The 14,385-nt window shown below is 45.6% G+C and overlaps 1 protein-coding gene across 1 annotated transcript in view; it reads left to right on the top strand.

Annotated features, from left to right (window-relative positions):
* The first annotated feature begins 4,579 nt into the window (after positions 1-4,579).
* The window catches only part of TRAF3 (TNF receptor associated factor 3), a 58,480-nt gene continuing 48,674 nt past the window's right edge, over positions 4,580-14,385 (top strand). The window contains exon 1 of the mRNA XM_056851125.1: positions 4,580-4,647. The gene's annotated coding sequence lies outside the window, so the exon portion shown is untranslated. The remainder of the gene's footprint in view (positions 4,648-14,385) is intronic.

Raw genomic sequence — 14,385 nt, 5'->3', positions numbered from 1 at the left:
TGTTAGCCCAATTCACCCACTAGTTTTTGAAGGAAGTAAGGAAAGTGTAGGGGATTTTCTTGGGATTCAAGTTCTTCTGTTTGCTGGAAAACAGTTCAAAATCTGAAAACGGAGTATGGAAAAAGGGAGAAATTGATTGTGATACTCTGAAGTGAATCTTTGTGAAGTCTTGATTCCCCCCCCCCCAAGTACCATCTGCAACTCCATTTTCTGTTTCATTATGACCTGAGGAATGCTAGGTATCAAATTGTGCAGCCAGCCCTGCAGAATGTCTATGCATTTCTTAACCATGGACTTTCCCGCTTAGGGTACTTCAAACCAGATAAATGAAGCACTGCCCAATTCACTGGTCTCATGACTTCCTTTCACACAAGGCATAAAAACTCCCCATAATTTGAATTGTCTGTAACTGTGCTGGGGAAGTGACAGTACACTGATGACCAAACTTAAAACAGATCTTTTATAGAACTCGCCGAACGCAAGGTACATTTTTGACATACTATTGAAATTATTTTTCAGATCATCTAGTACTTCTGCATACAAATTTATAATGTGATCAGGTTCTTTTCATCCGATAGATCGCACACACATTCACACTCTGATAATGATCTTGATCAAGGTTGAAAAAAATTATGTTAGCCCAGTTCACCCACTAATTCATCCAAGAACAACCAAATATTATTTAAAATATAGTACAAATTAAAGATGCTTGCAAAGCAAGTTGAATCATTTGGTGACCCACCACCCTATAAATCCATGACTTGTTCCTGCCTACTCTGAATAGGCTTGTTCGGCAGGAGAATATGATGGTTGGAACGAGAGGCATCAGTGGGCGTCAGGACATCAGGTGAAATCGGGCTTGTGATTTGACTTCTTCAAAATGCCAAAAAAATCCACCACGTTGATGAAATGTTAGCCCCTAGGGAATGCATATGTAAGTGAGAATGTTTGCCTTTCCGTGACAAACAGGTTTTCGTTGGCATGGCAAGCTACACTTAAAAGTGTGTGTTTTTATTTATGCCAAATAAAGGTGTGATTTGATTTGATTTGATTTGAAGTGTGTGTTTTCTAATAGCAATTGATTTGATTAGATTTGCATATTACAGATTTCAAACTGAAGTGCATCAGAAGGTTGTGGTGCAAAAGGATAATACATTGTGTACGTGTCTGCGTGCCAAAATTAAACCACCAAAATTATAGTCTGCCTTCAGTGGGTTGGCTAATGAAGCAGGCATTAGGGGAAAGGTAAAGAAAAGTAAGGCATTCCAGCAGAGGACAAATGCACCATTGGTTCCTGCTTCTTCTTTGAGGGCTCTCAGTATTTATTTAGTTCCTGGATCCAAATTGTAATTTACTCTTTTTTTTCACAAGTGATAATACTCTCGACTGAAATGTCATTAACAGCGTGATGTCAAAGCAAATGTGACTTACTGTGTATTCTTAGTCCATGGGGCAGTGTTACTCATGTACATTTGTCAATAGTGCAGGAATCTCTCTTGGTCTTGCAGATCACAGACAAAGGAACCTCCATTCATTGTTTTTGACATTTCATGAATTCTAAACCTGAATTTCAGTGCTCGCTTGTTGGTAGGACTAAGGAGTCCTATAGCCTATAGTCCTATAGCCCAGGCTAGCCCAATCCTGGCAGATCTCGGAAGGTAAGCAGGGTCAGCCCTGTTTAGTACCACCTCTGAATGTCTCTTGCCTTGAAAACCCTATCGGATCACCATGAGTTGACTCTAACTCCACAGCAAAACAAAAGAAAACCTGGATGGATCCAGTGATGGTGAAATGTGTCTTGGAAAGGATGTCGAAATGACAAAAGGAAGGCAGAACTGCTCAGCTCTGATTTTGCCTCAGGCCTGGTCTAAACAATATACTTACCGTGTTCTTGGCTGGTGACATGATATCTAGTGAGAGTACTTTCCACTAGTGTTAATTGTTGCGAATTTTAATCTGTATTGAGTGGTATAAAATATATATTTTTAAATACTCGCACTGGAGGTTTCATATCTTAAGTCACTGTGAACTTCCTAAAGAGAGTTGATTTCAGCAAGTCATTTGAGAAAATCCCCCTAGACATTTTGGTTAGCGAAATGGTTAAATATGGGTTAGAGGGTAGTACTGTCGGGTGGATTCATGACTGGCTGGAGAATCTTACCCTGAGAGTAGCTATCTGTGGTACTTCCTCAAACTGGAAGTGGTCTTATGGGATGTCTCAGTGCTCTGTCCTGGGCCCGGTGCTCTTCAACATCTTAATGATTTGGAATAAGGAAGTGGAGGGAATTCCAAGCAAATGTGCAATTGATAAAAAAACTAGAGATAGCTATCACCTTATATGACAAATATTTTAAAATGATCTTAATACCATATTTACTCAAAAGAAAGGTGGCCTTGAATGTAAAATGACTTCTTCTCCAGTGTGGTGTAGTGCTTAAGAGCGACAGACTCTAATCTGGAGAACTAGGTTTGATCCCCAATCCTCTACATGAAACCTGCTGGGTGACCTTGGGCCAGTCACAGTTCTCTCAGAACTCTCTCAGCGTCACCTATCTCACAGGGTGTCTGTTGTGGGGTGGGGAGGCGATTGTTTGCCACTTTGAGACTCCTTACGGTAGAAAAAAGTGTATAAAAACCAACTCTACTTCTTCTCATTGGAGTAAATAATGTAGGTTGGATAGCTGGGCTGAAACTAACAAAATGAAAGGAGGCAAATGCGAACTTCTGCATTTAGGCAAAAATAATCCAATATGCAGGTTCAGGATGGGGAATGTGGAAAGGGTCTTGTGGTTGACTACAAGGTGAGCATGAGTCAGCAGCGTGCATTAATAAAAGCATGGTTAAGTAGCAGCCTGAGTAGCCCTGACTGGCCTGAGCTCATGAGAGTTTGGAAACTAAGCAGGGGTTAGCCATGGTTAGTACTTGGATGGGAGACCACTAAGGAAGACCAGGGTTGCTGTACAGAAGCAAACCACCTCTGCTCATCTCTTGCCTTGAAAATCCCATGAGGGGGTTGCCATAAGTCAATTGTGACTTGATGGCACTTGATTATAATACTAATAATATTTATCCAAGCCACAGAAAGTAATCGTTCTACTCTGCTCCATGCTAATACAGACCTTATCTAGAATACTGTGTCCAGTTCTAGGTTGCACAAAGTGGAGTGGGTTCAGCAGAAGCCAACAAAGAGAGGGGATTTGAAACACAACCTGCAAAGGAAGGTTGAGGGATCTGGCTATGTTTAGTCCAGAGAAGAGAAAACGGAGGGGACACATGATTGTGTTCTTCAGTTCTCTTCAGTGCTGTCTGTCACATGGAAGACAAGGGCTTCTTCTCAGATGCTCCAAAGGGCAAGATTAGATTTAATAGGCTGAAGTTACAGGAGGGTAGTTTTTCAGTTGAAAATTAGGTTCCAGAAGGAAACCAATTACCTAAAAGCTCAAGCTGAGAAGTTCACCTGGTCTAAGTAACTTGAAGACAGGGAAGTTCCACTGAGCTCATTATGCATACAACTTTTATAGTTTTAATGACATCACAGTGTTACTAGGGAAGAACTAGAAAAGAAAAATTATCCCATCCAATTAGACATAAGCAAGCATTGACGAATACATGCAGTTTAGAAATTGTATCTAGTTTCTAAAAGCTGCAGGGAGGGTTAGTCAAATATATACTCTATACCCCCTATCATTACTCAAGGACAGATGCCTTGTCTTTGACAATTAGTGTTTTAAGAAAAGAAAAGCCAGCAGAATCACTTGCCAGGTTACAAAGGTTCATTTTTTGGCCAGAGAAGAACCTTGCAGAAAATAAAGATGGCTTCACTTATGCTAACTTAAAATTCACTCAGACTTAGAAGGGGGAATTGGCAGGAAATCTCCCATTTTTCAGTGCAAACTCTTGATCTATTTAATTAAACACCTTGGGTAAAAGGGGAAGGGCTTATTTCTTCTGATGTTTTCCTTCCCTTTGTCATTGCCTCTGTCACATCTCACTCTATCCCCCTCGTTCCCCCAACACATAGGAACTGTTTTTCAGTGAGCTTGGGAGACGGCAAGGGGGGAAAGGGTAAGAGATCTGTTTTGTGAACTTGTCCCATTCAGTTCTTTGAATGGAATCGAGTGTGCGTAAATGACCCAGAAAGTATCATCCTGATAATTTTTCATTGGTTACAGCTAGCAGTTATTCTGGCGGCATACACGTCTTAGAAATGGCTGTATTTTTAATTTTTTTCTGTGCACGAGGATCTATAAAAAGACTCTTGGGTCTGCTTTGAAGCAATCATAACTGAAGTGTCCATAGAGCAGAATAAAATATGGCATTACCAATGACAATAGCAAAGGGTGAGATGGAGAAAAAATCAGTTCATACAAAAGCTTCAGCTGTGCTTGCAGATTTAACTGGTTAGAAGGTATAATTTCTGCAGTGTGATTATCTTAGTCTCCAAAGAGTATCCTATGTAATACGCTTTTTTAAAATGCTGATTTCCAGTAGGTGACTTTTTAAAATTGATTTTGTTATTCCTTTAGGTTAAAGAAGTCAACGATTGACAGCATCAACTCGGAACCGATTCACTGTTCAATTTTCTGTTGCCTTTTCTTCTCTGTTCAAAGATCAATGTCATTGTGCTTTCCCATCTCCATTATACAGGTAAACTCTATTTATTTATATTTAACAGAAGTTATACCCTTGCCTTTCCTCCCTCATAAGGGCTATTGAGGTGGCTAACAAATGAAAGCATACATGATGAAAACACATCTTAAAAACCATTAAAACCAACATGACCTATGGTAAATAAGCAAGAGTGTTGATTTAGGTTTTGATTGTCTATTTATTTATTTACTTATTTATTCATTCATTTGTTTGTTTATTTATATGACTTATATTCTGCCCTCTTCACCAAAAGCAGCATAATCAGCAGCCTGAACATGCAAGTTAGCAGGCTGTGGAAATGGAGCATTCTCTGGGCCAGTTGCATACTTGTTGGGAGAGTGTTCCATAATTGAGGTGTCACCCAGAGATATAAAAGAAGATGGAAATTGTAAACCACAGAAAAATCTAGGGGGTAGGGTAGGGTTGCCAGCTCCGGGTTGGGAAATGCCTGGAGATTTTGAGGGTGGAGCCTGAGGAGGGTGGGGTTTGGGGAAGGGAGGGACTTCAGTGGGGTATAATGCCATAGAGTCCACCTTCCAAAGTGGCCATTTTCTCCAGGTGAACTGATCTTTATCGCCTGGGGATCAGTCATAATCCCAAGAGATCTCCAGCTACCACCTGGAGGTTGGCACCCCTAGGGTTAGGCAGGGGCAGAGAAAAAACAGAAATGTTGGGGAAATGGAAATTTATCCAAGACTTAGCTTTACTGTCAAACATCAACTTGTTTTTTTGCTTTAACAATATAGCATGCATACTTTTAACAGCATTTAAAACGATATTGCTTGGCATATTTAGATAGTTTAATAGTATAAATGATTGCCACTGCAATCCTAGAAAGTTTATAAGGGTAGGACTCTGCTTAGTATTGCAGTGTTAGTTTTCCACAAGCAGAATAACCCAATAACTGAGAGAGACAACTGCAAACTGCTGCACCCTATTCTACTTAGTACATTTATCTCATTTTTTTGCCATTTGACAGGTATGAAAACAGTTGAAGCTAGAAACCAAATTCTGTAGTAAACAAGAGAGTATATTATTGGGACAGAAACTCACTCAAAAGTCACAGTAAGGTAGGACTACCTGCATATTTGGATATTAAATTAAACTTTATAACATTGGATTCTTTAATAATGTACTATTATTGTACAAATTATTCGCATTTAAATAACATCCTTGTGTGTCAACAGTAGACGCAGGATTTTTCATTATCTAATGCTTTAGAGTCTTACACATTTTTATACTACACATTTTGAGTGAGTAAAACCTTGTCTTACAACATATTTAACCTTAGAATATTAAATACTTTGTGAGACAAGGTTTTAACGTGCACAAAACTTGTGGTATAAAAATTGAGCACTGAAAAAATTCCCATGAAGTATTTTCTCATTTAGAATAATACTTCACAGGAATTTTTTCAGTGCTCCCCCCAAATATCTATTTTTTCCTTTGCAAAAAAATTAATAAGTCTTCAGGGAAAAAAGAAAGTTTGGGTTTGTAAAACCAGGCTCTTCCCTCTTTGGTGCCACTACAAGAGACGCCCTGCCTTTTATGTCCACCCAACATTTTTCAGATAACCGAGCAGGGCTACACATGATGACTGCATTCTTTGTGCAGGTTAACATGAGAGTAGGTACTCCTTCAGATACACCTGATTAAGATTGGACTATAAAGCTGGATGCGACTTGACGTCCGTTTCCACCAGCAACTCTGTTTAGGGTTACACTGTCAGTGCTTCCCAGCTCTAGCCTATAGATGGGTTATTCTTAATTTCCACACGTCATCTGCCACTTCGAGCTTGAAACTGGAGGACTGTAATAGAATTTAAAATATTTTCAATAGACTGGAAAGTTCTGCTGAAAGCAATGCTGTAGACTAAAGCAAAGACGAATGCAAAACCTTTAGCCACAAGGATGAGGAACTAAATATTATGGTACGGAGTGGTGGATTGCTGGCTTCACAGTGCCCCTGCTAAAGAGAATGTGGAGGATTCTAGGGGATCATAAACATTGTCCTGCTAATCCTCTGTTTCAGCAGAAGAAATAAATGCCAGTTCATGAGGTAGTAGCAAAAAAATAAGGTACTGCTTTTTGAAAACCAAAAATGGTATTCATGAGCTTCAGGTGTTGAATGAGAAACAATCAGGTAAACATTTTCACACAGAAAGCAGCTCAAAACATTAGGTCGAAATGGTCCATTATGCTTTCTCAACTAGTGTTAAAACTGTTCTGTTTTGATTTTAATTTGTGAAAAGGTTTATTAATGTGGCATGTTCAGCAGGAGAGAGGCATTTTAGGTTCAACGAATAAATAATTCCTAGAAATATGGCTGTTTAAATCAGGGTGCCTAGAATGATTTGGTGGATTCATGTTGCCATCTTCCTTTTGAATAAGCAAAGGTTTGCACTGCCAAGTTCCCACTTTTTTGTCATAAAGAAATATGGTATGCCAGTTTGGCTGGTGGCATAGTCTCATTCTTGTGCTAGAAAATGATAGATTAATGTGATGTTGTGTCAGGCTGCTATCTCGGTTTCGTTATTGCCTCTGTCTCTGTGCTGTATTGTCTGCCCCCCAAGGTCGCATACCTAGGCCTGGGAACTCAGCTCCTGGGAAACTGTATTCATGCGTGTAATCTCCCGCCTTTCCTGCCTTATAATATCTCCCAGCTAGTGAGCCTCTCATAGCTGTCATTTTATTCGTTTGCACTGTATGCCTATTTGATCAGTAAAAGCCATCTGTTTGGACTCTATATGACTTTGTGGTGATTTCTGGTTCTGTGGGCCAAGGGCTGACATTATGACAGCTATCACTCATCTTCACCGTTCTCCTAGCCAGGCTGGAGCCCAGGGGGGTTCGCCTGCCACTTGGATGGGAGCTGTGCAGCTCTCCAGGTGATCTACTACCCTGGAACCCTTCTCAGAGGACCCTACTCTGTTACAAGACTTAATCGCTGAACTTTTCCGGACGACCCGAGAGGTTTGCCGCTTGAGGGGACTGGTACAGGCGCAGTGGCAATCTCTTACAGGACGTCTCTGGATGTTAACATCGGAGGATACTGATGCTCGTTTAGATCTTCAGGACTTGGATCAATTACTGGACGATGCCCGATTGGCGACTGAGGATTTACAAATATTAACTGGACTTTTGGATAATCTTATTTCTCGACAAACTCTTTCTACCATGGCGGGAGCCCCGCCGGAGGGTTTTTCCCTGATCCCGGATGCGGCCAGCTGCCAGGCTGAGGCCAAGCGAGTCGCTATTAGCACCGCTCTTCTCCTTGTGGAATGTACAAAGGACACCCCGGTAGCCACCTTGGCTCAAGTTTTGACCCCGACGTTTGGAGCCGAGGCATCCGCACTGGCGGTTCGAGTACAACCTCTGCTGGGCGGGGAACCTGACCCCATACTCTTGCTCCTCGAGACAGAACTTTTGCCGCGCATTACGGCAGAGACTGCCCTAAGACTTGAGAATGCCAAAGTTCTTGCGGATCAGCAAGCCGCCGAAGCGGCTAGGGTCGCAAGAGAGAGAGAGGCGGCGGAAGCAGCCAGGGCGGCTGCAGCAAGGATTAGGAATCAGGCGAACGTGGACACGCGCCCCAAGGACTATGTACTGGGACTATCAGGTCTAACTTTTTCCCCGGCGTTTGTCCCGTCGCGTGCGACCCAACGCGCACGCCGTTTGGCTGACCGACGTCGAGACTCAGATGAGTCTGAAGACGAGGATTTATATGGGGATAGCTCTCAATGGGCCACGAGCTTCCGAACCAGTAAGCCTCATCTTACTGGTGGCCCAAGTGAGGAGGTTCATCTTTTACGAGCCCAGAATCGGGAGCTCTCCGACCGTGTTGATCAACTCCAGGAAGTAATGGAACTTATGCTTCAAGAGAACAGGCAATTACAACAAACCCTGATAGCTCAGAGACAGCCCGTTCCGATACCGGGTCAGGGGGTACCCGTACAACCACCCGCTAATGTGCCTGCTCCACCCTTACCTCCTGGAGCTCCTGTTGCTCCTCCGCCCGGACCACCCGTGCAACCACCTGCTAATGTGCCTGCTCCACCCTTGCCTCCTGGAGCTCCTGTTGCTCCTCCGCCTGGACCACCCGTGCAACCGGGTCAACCCGCGCCCGGCCCTTGGAAGCAACTCAAATTGAGGACTACGTATGACGGATCTCTTGAGACTTTGCCTTGTTTCTTGCATCAAGTGGACAGTTATATGCGAGAACAAGGTCAACTTTTCCCCACGGAAGATAGCCGGGTGCGGTACGTAGCTTCCCTCCTGACAGGCAAAGCGGCTGACTGGATGGTCCTCCAGTTTGACACCCGCTCTCGTGCGATTCGTTCCCTCAACAACTTCATGACTGCCCTGAGAAGGAGGTTTGAGGACCCCTTCCTGGGGGAAAGAGCCAAAACGGAACTCTTACAATTAAAACAAGGCTCTGCTACAGTTCGGGAATTTGCCGATGAATTTCAGCGACTGGCAAGTAAAATTGTAGGTTGGCCCGAGACCACCCTAATCCATCATTTCAGGGAAGCCTTGCATCCTGACATTCTGAACTGGTCTTACATGCGGGGCGATCCCGATACCCTCGAAGGCTGGATCCTATTAGCCGAGGAAGTGGAAAGCCGCCGCCGCTTTATTTCTCTCGTCCGTCAAAAGCACAAGGAGAAGGGCACCCAAAAGCCTCAACCCAAGGCACCACTGCTCCTCCCACGAAATCCCCCACGTCCGCTCCAGGAACGTGAAGCCCGATTTCAGAGGGGTGCCTGTCTTACATGCGGAGAAATGGGCCACTTTGCAGCCGTTTGCCCACGCCGCCAGGAATTATTTCGTCCCAGCACGACAACCCGCGCCCGAGGTCGTCCACCACGCAGAGGCACCGCGGCCACCCGCAGCGCAGCTCCGGGAAGGCCCACACCCTCTGCACTCCATGCCGGGGACCCAGCCTCCCTGCCTGCTTCCAACGACCCCGCCGGGTCTCGGATTACAAGTGCCCCATTGGGGGACAGCTTTCCCTCTTCGGATGAGGAAAACCCTTGGATTTCTCCAGCCTTAAACCTGGAATCTCCCCTCGACTTGTCAAAAAACGGCTCCGGTCTGTGGTGAATGGAGCATCTCCACAGACCTCTCAGGATCTTCCTATCAAACCGAATGCTCCTACCAAAATCAAAGAAGTGGACTCCACCGTCTACGTGGATGCAGTTTTACAACAACTTAACGGAGGTCCACAAATCCCCGTCAAAGCACTAATTGACTCCGGTTGCTGTCGCACTCTCATAAGCGAAGCCACGTTTGCTGCACTCAGAGCCGACTCAGAGGCTTTACCCGCCCCCGTCCAATTTGCTCAAATGGACGGGAGCCAATTCCAGGGGGGTCCAGTTGATCACCGCACCATAGGGGTGGCAATGGGAATTGGTTCCCACTGGGAACAAATAGACTTCACTATAGCCCCTATCCGATTTGAAGTGGTCTTGGGAATTAACTGGATTAAAGGACATAGTCCCAGTATTGATTGGGAAACAAACACTATCTCTTTCGCTAGTCCCACCTGCGACCAGCATCGGCAAAACTTTGCTCTGCCATTTCCGCCCGTTCCAGCATTAACCTCTACTGCCCCAGTACCACCGGCTCTACCCGCTGTATACCGGGACTTTGAAGATGTCTTCGACCTTAGGGAATGTGATGCCTTACCCCCCCACCGGGCCTCAGACTGTGCGATTGAAGTAGTAAAGGACTGCACATTAACCAAAAGTAAGATTTACCCTATGAGCGCTTCCGAGCGCACTGTCCTCCGGGACTTTTTGGACAAAAACCTCGCCAGAGGGTTCATTCGCCCTTCGAATGCCCCAAACTCGGCCCCCGCGTTTTTCGTCCGGAAAAAAGAGGGCGACCTTCGCCTGTGCATTGACTTCAGAAATCTCAATGCGGTTACCCAGACCAACGCCTATCCTATCCCATTAATATCGGATATTTTGGGACAATTACAGGAAGGCCGTGTGTTCTCTAAATTAGACTTGGTGGAAGCCTACTACCGAGTCCGTATCCGCGAAGGAGATGAACACCTCACTGCCTTCTCTAGCTGTTTCGGAATGTATGAATTCCTTGTAATGCCATTCGGATTAAAAGGGGCCCCGGGGGTCTTCATGCAACTCATCAATGAAATCCTACATGACCTTCTATATCGTGGGGTGGTGGTCTACTTAGATGACATTCTCATTTATTCGAAAACTGTGGACGAGCATGTGACTCTGGTCAGGGAAGTTCTACAACGCCTGCGTAACCATCAACTGTTCGCTAAACTAGCCAAGTGTGAATTTCACCAAAGCAAACTCACGTTTTTGGGATACATCATCTCCCACCAAGGTCTTCGCATGGACCCCGCCAAAGTCCAAGCCGTCCTCGATTGGACTCCCCCCACCAACCGTAAGCAAGTACAGCAATTTCTGGGATTTGCAAACTTCTATCGGGGATTCATCCCTAACTTCGCCCAAGTGGCTCTACCCATTACGGACCTGCTGAAAACTAAGGGAAAAGTAAGCTCGGCTGCCTTGCCCTCCGCAAAAATCCTATGGACTGAGCAATGCCAAGCCGCCTTTCTGGCCCTCAAACGCCTCTTCACTTCGGAGCCGGTGCTACGGCACCCAGACCCAGATCAAATGTTCATTGTGCAAGTCGATGCTTCCGATGTAGCCATGGGAGGGGCTCTCCTCCAGCAAGGACCGGACGGTCTTCTTCACCCTTGCGCTTACTTTTCAAAAAAATTTGCGCACGCTCAATTAAACTGGCCCATCTGGGAGAAAGAGGCCTCTGCAGTTCATCATGCACTGACTTTATGGCGGCAATTCTTGGAAGGGTCTAAAGTACCCTTTGAAGTTTGGACCGATCACAAAAATCTAGCTGCCCTCACGGGGTCCCATAAGCTATCGGCGAAACAACAACGGTGGGCGGAGTTCTTTGCTCAGTTCCGTTTCACCCTGAAGCACGTCCCTGGGAAGCAGAACGTTCTCGCGGATGCCCTCTCCCGTTTACCACAATATCCGGTAAAACTCGAAAGACCCACCAACTCTCTGTTCACCCCTATGCAACGTGGGGCCCTACCTATGCTGGCTGTGCAAACCCGATCCCAGCATCAGCACACCTTCCCTAACTCGCAAGCTCCGCCAGCCCAACCGGCTGCCCAGCCGCCACCGCAACAAACCGGAGTTCCCGCCCCTCCTACCCCTCCGACCGCTCAGCCGCCTGCAGTCTGCGCGCCGCCGCACGTAAGCACTAGCCCTATAACTGTTTCTCAGATCTCCATGACCGACGGGGGGGCTCCCTCCAAAATCCCCATCTCCGAATCCTTTTTAACTGTCCTTCGGGACCAGTGCCTTTTAGAACGTTCCGCTCATACCCTACCTCCTGGTGTTTTGGAACAAGGGGGGTCCTGGTACAAAGACTCAAAATTGTATGTACCCAAAGCTCTCCGGAAGGACGTTTTACATTTAGCTCATGGAGCCAAAACAGCTGGGCACTTTGGGTTTCTGAAGACCCTTCACTTATTGCGCAGACAGTTCTGGTGGGGGGGAATGCGTTCCGACATTGACTCCTTCATCCGCAGCTGTCCCGTTTGTGCCGCTGCGAAACGATCGCAGGGCAAACCCCCGGGACTGCTACAACCTCTTGAAACGCCCAGCAGACCTTGGGAAGTGATTGCTATGGACTTCATGACTGATCTCCCTCTCAGTGGGGGTAAAACTGTGTTGTGGGTTGTTACTGATTTGTTTTCTAAGCAAATACATTTGATTCCATGCGCAGGGATCCCCTCTGCTCAGAAACTGGCCCGCCTCTTCGTGACGCATATCTTTCGTTTACATTCGTTTCCGCGTAAAATAATTTGTGACCGCGGAAGTGGTTTCGTTTCTAAGTTTTGGAAAGCTTTCCTCAAGTTGGTGGGGGTGGAACAGGGATTGCCTAGTGCATACCATCCTCAAACTGATGGTCAAACTGAACGTGTCAATGCTGTACTTGAATGTTATTTGCGTTGTTATGTTAACTACCACCAGGATAACTGGGTGGAACTGTTACCTTTAGCAGAATATGCCTACAATAATGCCATGCATCAATCCACAGGTTTTAGCCCGTTTTTTGCTGTGTATGGACAAGATTTCAGTCCCATCGCTCCTACAGATGATGTAGAGGGGGAGGGGAACCCCGACATTGCCTCCTGGGCACACGCCCTCCGTACCACTTGGCCCTGGCTCGTTAGCAACCTCGACCGGGCCAAACGTAAATACAAAGCGCAAGCTGACAAACATCGCTCCCCCGGGGGTGATCTGCAAGTGGGTGCTTTGGTTTACCTTTCCACCAAAAATCTCCGTTCCACCCAACCGTGCCATAAGCTCAGCGCCAAATTCATTGGCCCTTTCCCCATTACTCGGGTCATAAACCCTGTCACAGTGGAACTGGCTCTCCCCAAATCCTTGAGGCGTGTGCATCCTGTTTTCCACATAAGCCTCCTCAAACCCCATGTTGCTTCTCCACGGTGGCATCCGGACCCACCGCCTGCGCAACCCATCATGGTGGGGGGGGAAGAACACTTCGAAGTCTCCAAGATCCTTGACTCCCGTATTCACCATGGCAATCTGCAATATCTAGTTCGTTGGAAACATTTCCCCCCTGCCTATGACGAATGGGTGCGCGCACGGGATGTCTCCGCCCCCGACCTCGTCGACGCCTTTCACATTGCTTACCCGGACAGGCCAGCCCCCTTGCGAACTGGGAGGGGGCCTTGAGGGGAGCAGAATGTCAGGCTGCTATCTCGGTTTCGTTATTGCCTCTGTCTCTGTGCTGTATTGTCTGCCCCCCAAGGTCGCATACCTAGGCCTGGGAACTCAGCTCCTGGGAAACTGTATTCATGCGTGTAATCTCCCGCCTTTCCTGCCTTATAATATCTCCCAGCTAGTGAGCCTCTCATAGCTGTCATTTTATTCGTTTGCACTGTATGCCTATTTGATCAGTAAAAGCCATCTGTTTGGACTCTATATGACTTTGTGGTGATTTCTGGTTCTGTGGGCCAAGGGCTGACATGTTGGCACACATGTGTACAGAGCGAATGCCATTGCCTGTTGATGCTTGCTGTCACCTTTTGGCCAAGTGACCCTCCGCGCCCTTACTGTTGACCCTCGTGCCCATTACAACACAGGAGAGACAAATGCCCACATTCCACAATCCAAAGGATTGAGGACCTTACAAACTTATCAATATTTGAATGTCTGGTATATTGACGATGATTGTGTGTGGACATATTTTTAGATATGAGGAAAACTTTCATAGGTGCTTATGGGTAGACTTGCCACCGTTCTTGTTATATTTTCTATTTTGTTTCTGTCTTGGGATTTGCAATTTAAAATGAAGTTAAATTAAGAAATACCTTTTGGCCAAGTATCTGATAATTTCCCAGATTCCTGTTGGAAACTAAGTGCAAGACTAGATGGGCCTTCACTTAATGCAGGAAGACAATCCTTGTTGTGCTCATAAGTGTGGTACATCAGCCTAACTTCACCTGCGTAGTATGGAGTTGTGTAGTCCCAGCATGTGAAGATGCCCTGTGGGCACACAAACAGAGATAGTCGTTTGGCAGTCTCTTGGCTTCTGTATGGGGAGTATAATATTTCAATACATAATAAATTGCTTATTCATACTTGAAGTCTGTTCTCTGATGCCTCTGTTTTGATTTCATGTTGCAATCAGAAATCTA

Source organism: Euleptes europaea, chromosome 6 (assembly GCF_029931775.1).
Source record: "Euleptes europaea isolate rEulEur1 chromosome 6, rEulEur1.hap1, whole genome shotgun sequence".
Lineage (NCBI taxonomy): Eukaryota > Metazoa > Chordata > Lepidosauria > Squamata > Sphaerodactylidae > Euleptes > Euleptes europaea.
This window is presented reverse-complemented; position numbering and strand designations above follow the sequence as displayed.